This window comes from Octopus sinensis, linkage group LG11 (genome assembly GCF_006345805.1).
Source record: "Octopus sinensis linkage group LG11, ASM634580v1, whole genome shotgun sequence".
Classification (NCBI taxonomy): Eukaryota; Metazoa; Mollusca; class Cephalopoda; order Octopoda; family Octopodidae; genus Octopus; species Octopus sinensis.
The window spans coordinates 28,035,694-28,041,407 of NC_043007.1; the positions used below are offsets into that span (position 1 = coordinate 28,035,694).

At 37.9% G+C, this 5,714-nt stretch overlaps 1 long non-coding RNA gene across 1 annotated transcript in view; it reads left to right on the forward strand.

Moving 5' to 3' along the window:
- LOC118765357 overlaps positions 1 to 4,693 on the forward strand; it is a 10,581-nt gene extending 5,888 nt beyond the window's left edge. Inside the window, exons 2-3 of the long non-coding RNA XR_005001193.1 lie at positions 4,123 to 4,129; positions 4,684 to 4,693. This is a non-coding gene — a long non-coding RNA (uncharacterized LOC118765357). The remainder of the gene's footprint in view (positions 1 to 4,122; positions 4,130 to 4,683) is intronic.
- Positions 4,694 to 5,714: the final 1,021 nt, after the last annotated feature.

Below are 5,714 nucleotides of genomic sequence, written 5' to 3' on the forward strand. Positions count from 1 at the left end.
ATGAAAGAAAATATAACAAGTAACTGCAGAATATGTGGAAATAAAGTGTCTTGCTCAAGAACACACGCGCCGCCGAGACTCGAATTCACGACTTTACGATCGTCAGCCTAATGTCTTCACAACTAAGCCACGTATCTTCACAGATTATTCCACTTCTATTTCTACGAGTATTAAACGAAAGAGACTAGTATGTAAAGCACCGCTACTAAAAGAATAATGGGCAACATCTATCTTGAATAGATTTGATCTCAGAACGGATGGCGCCGTAACTCGGGTATTGCATGTCGGTTTCGTTCATTTTTCTTTCGATTCCACGCAGGCATCAGTTTTAATAATTGCTTGTAAGGATAGACAGAATCACATGTCGTTTTATATAATTTGTGGGGTGAACGAATGGGCGTCATGTCGGTGGATACCGGATAGGGGTGAACGGCAGAGTTTAACTCGGTGAGATTTGGAATCTGGGCATAAAAGATGATTATGTAACCACAAGACAATTTGTCTGACGCACCAGAGATTTATCGGAGAGTGATAGAAGGAGAGGGAGAGAAAGAAAGTAGGAAGAAGAAGAAGAAGAAGGAAAAGAAGAAGGAAAAAAAGACGAAGAAGAAGAAGATGATGATGATGATGATGGTGATGGTGATGATGATGAAGAAGAAGAAGAAGAAGAAGAAGAAGAAGAAGAAGAAGATTGGGTGGAAGGTATGTGGAGGTGAATGAGAAGAATTAGATGATGAAGGTGGTGAGGGAAAGGTGAGAAGAGGTGGTCAAGAAGGGGGTTAGAGGTTGTGGTGAGGAAGAAGGGATGTGGTGGAGACAGAGATGTGACGGGGAGGAGGGAGGAAGCAAGGTAAGAGGAGGAGAGGAGAGGAGAGGGGTGTAGAAGCAGGAGGGCGAGAGAACTGGAGAGCAGAAGCAGGAGAAGGAGAGGAGCGGCAGGAGGAGATGAGGGGGAGAAGAATTAGTAGAAGACAACGACGAAGAAGAATATGTGGAGACATAAGAACAATAACGACTACTACTACTACTACTACTACTACTACTACTACTACTACTACTACTACCACTACTACTACTACTACTGCTGCTACTACAATTACTACTACTACTACTACTCCTACTACTACTACTACGACTACTACTGCTGCTACTACAATTACTACTACTACTACTACAACGAAAGAGAGAGAGAGAGAGAGAGAAGGGGCAGTATCAACTGATGCGTACGCCTGTGTGCATATAACGAGCGGTCGACCGGCTGCGGAACCTGGCATGAAATTCCAGCATAAATTTTTTTTTCTCCGTAAAGTAAAATGAATAATGATGAACGACTGCGTGTGATCTTTATATTTTCTTTTTTATTGTCTCCTGGCACGTTTATTCTTTAATATGTTCCATTTTCAGATAGAGGGCAGACCTATAACTTCTTAACAATCATTGTGGATCTATTTTAAAGTCAAACATATAATGATTATTTTAGCTTTTCTTTCCATTCTTTTCTTACGTCGCCATTTTCTTTTTTGTCGTGTTTGCTTTTTCTTGCTTTTTCGATATATTTTTTTAAAAATATCTTTTTATCTCTTCATTGTTAGTGACTTTATTTCGTTTATATCTTTTTGTTCGGTCTATCATCATCATTATTATTATTATCATTATTATTAGTATTATTATTTTTATTATTATTATTATTATTATTATTATTATCATTATTATTATTATTATTATTATTATTATTATTATTATTATTATTATTAATTATTATTATTATTATTTCTCGTCGAAAAGCTAAAAGCTTTGTACTGTTTAGCTTTTAAGTCTGTATCTTTCTTTTCTCTTTCATATGGTTTAGCCATTGTACTGCGGTCATACTGGAGCACTGCCTCGATGTGGCCTTTGTTTTAAAAGTCTACTGTTTGTTCTATCATTCGCTTTTGCCGTACTATTTGATTAAATGGATATAAACAAACCAACACCAGCCTTCAAGTATATCTATCTTTTATCTTTTGCTGGTTTCAGTCATTGGGCTGCGACCATCGTGGGGCACCGTCTATAAAAATTTTAGTCGAATGAACCGACTCCTGTACTTATTCTATTTTTATTTGGCACATGCTTCCTCCGACTCCTTTGCCGAACCGCTGCGTTACGGGAACGTAATGTATGCATGTATATGACGGGTATTTTCCAGTTCCGTCCACAAAAACCCTCACAAGAGTTTGGTAGGCCAGGAACAATAACAGAAGACACTCTTAGGTGACACTCAGGGGGAATGGACCAGGAACCATGTAACTGAAAAGCAAACTTGTTACTTCACAGCCACATCTGCGCCTATATATTGATTTCTCACATAAATACAAAGCCTCGAACTTGTAGTATGGGACTCGGGAACTTCACGACTTATTTCATCAACCGTGGAAGAATATAATATAAGACACATCTCGCTGGAATTCGACCTCAGAACGTAGAGGTCAATAACGAAATAAAAGCAAGGAAGTTTCTTTTACTCTAAGTAGCATCTTTGTCTATTTCCATTTTTGAGTGAAGGTATATGGCGGTATAAGTACACGATTACAGCTATCGGAGACGGAGTTGACATGGAGCTTAACAATAAAAAGGACGACACGTACTGCCACTACTCTTATTACCATTACTTCACTATCTGAATACCTATGGTAGTTTAAAAACCAAAGCATCCAATACAACGAGACGTAGTGAAATTTACAAGCCCGTACATGGGAGAACGGAAGCCACGTCTATTGTGCAGGCAGGAGGTAACTCAAATTTCACTGTCAGACACACAGCTTCTTAACAAACGAAATGAACTGATTATCAATTGCAACCACGAAATTCTTAGAACTTCCAGGCCTTTTTATCAACAGACATCGGAACTAGCTCAACCCAAGTGAAGCTATTTGCTATTACTTCCTTGGTGACAGTAACATAAAGTCACGTATTTTAAAACATTTTTGCGAAGACGATTCATTTATCCCTGGTCCATTATCACTAACTCATTTATCACTGTAGGGTGCTTTTTGTTTTAAAGATAACCCCTTGAAAAAGACGAAGATAGAGGTATTCGATTACTGTTAACGAAAACGGAGTGGTTCAAATTTGGAATGCCTTTGGCATTCTCGAATGCAGTTGACATGGATTTAAACAATTAAAACAGCAGCAGTAACCACAACAATTACCACTACTGCCCTTACAAGAATCCTAGCTGCTGCCATTGCTGCTGCTGTTGTTGTTGTTGTTGTTGTTGTTCCATCAGCTGCTGCTGCTGTTGTTGTCGCAGCCGCTGCTCCGTTATGGTTGTTACGGCAATAACACGAGGATTATTTCTTCTGTAAAATCTGTTTATAACGAAGTAATTTGTGTATGTTTGGTATTACAACATTCAATTAATGTTCTCTTCTCGATATCCTCCTGATATTAATCAATCTACGGGTGGATTATATCCAAGTACACACACACACACACACACACACACACAATCACACACACACACATATATATATTATATTACAGAAATATTGAGTTAACAGATAAATATATTTATTTCTTTTATTTATTTAGCTACTTATTTTTATTTGGTTTGATTATTTATTTATTATTAGTGTTGTAAATGTGTTTATTTCTTTTCTGATGTCTTAGAGTTGACGCTCTGCCAGATATGAATCTCAGATATACATACAAACACGAACACACGCACATGTGCAAAAGTATAGTTATGTGTGTGTGTGTGTGTGTGTGTGTGTGTTTATGTATTGACGCATACATATAGGGATACACATATGGACAAACATATGCATATACATAATTACGTGGGAATATTTACTCATTTTCCTCTTATTTCCAGAATCAGACATTTTACACTTCGATATAAAATATACAGATAAATCTGAAGATACTTTCATACATACACACGTGTGTGTGTGTGTGTGTGTGTGGTGTGTATGTGTGTGTGTGTGTGCGTGTGCGCAAGCGTGCTTGTTTGTGTATCAGTGTCTAACAATGTTCGTCTGCCACTGATATTTTTGTGTATTTAAGTACCACACATTTGTACGAGAAGTTCTCTCAAGACGAATGGTGCAGTATTACAGTGTTCTTACAATACATCCTCGTTAGGTAGGGTGTGAATATTGCTATTAGGTACTAATATTGTTTCGTTGCTAATGTCCAATATATGAACATACATACATACATACATACATACATACACACACACGCACATACATATATATATATATATATATACATACATACTTATTCTTTTATTCTTTTATCTGTTTCAGTCATTTTTAAGTACCAGTTACGTACTGGGGTCGATCTAATCGGCTGGTTTCCTCCTCAAAAATTTCGGACCTTGTACCTAGAGCAGAAAAGAATCGTTAACACGCCGGGCAAAATGCTGAGCGGTATTTCGTCTGCCGCTACGTTCTGAGTTCAAATTCCGCCGAGGTCGAATTTGCCTTTCATCCTTTCGGGGCCGATAAATTAAGTACCAGTTATGCACTGGGGTCGATATATTCGACTTAATCCGTCTGTCTGTCCTTGTTTGTCTCCTCTGTGTTTAGCCCCTTGTGGGTAGTAATGAAATAGGTATTTCGTCTGTCTTTACGTTCTGAGTTCAAATTCCACCGAGGTCTGCTTCGGGGTCGATAAATACTTTCGGGGTCGATAAACCAGTTGCGTACTGGGGTTGGTCTAATCGACTGGCCCCGCTCCCCAAAATTTTCTGGCCTTGTACCTAGAGGAGGAAAGAATGTGTAAAGATAGATTGGTCTATTATTATTAGAGTGCAAAGATGGAGCAGGGCTACAAAATGCGAGCACTCCAAGTTTTGCACCAGCGTTCTTTCAGCTTAAAATCTTAAGCCAAAGCGATTTACATAATCGCATATTTATATATGTTTTACAATATTATATTCTTTTATTCATTTATTCTTTTGCTTCTTTCAGTCATTTGAATGCGGCCATGCTGGAGCACCGTCTTTAGTCGAACAAATCGACCTCAGGACTTATTCTTTGTAAGCCTAGTACTTATTCTATCGGTCTCTTTTGCCGAAACACTAATTTAAGGGCATATAAACACACATCGGTTGTCAAATAATGGTGGGGGGGGACAAATCCACTCAGAAGGCTTTGGTCGGCCCGTGGCTATAGTAGAAGTAGAACACACGTGTCCAAGGTGTTACGCAGTGGGACTGAACCTTGAAACATGTGGTTAGGAAGCAAGCTTCTTACCACACAGCTATTCCTCCGCCTGTATATGAACGATCGAGAAACACCTGGGTTTGCGATTTATGTTGAACAGGATTTAAAAAAACCCAGAAAAGTAAAATTCAATACGTAAATGTCTCTGAATTTGTATAAAACTGCAACTTTGCGTAAAGAGAGTTCTATGCGCAGGGTTAATCAATGCTCAAAATATTATGAAAGAAATCGAGGCCCTTATTTTTAGCTATGCAACTTTTTAGCTCACTACAGAATAATTATTCACACACAAACATAGACAGACAGACAGACAGACAGACAGACAGACAGACAGACAGATAGATAGATAGATAGATAGATAGATACATACATAATACATACATACATACATACATACATACATAAATAGTTAGATAGATAGATAGATACATAGATAGATAGATGATAGATAGAAGATAGATAGATAGATAGATAGATAGATAGATAGATAGATAGATAGATAGC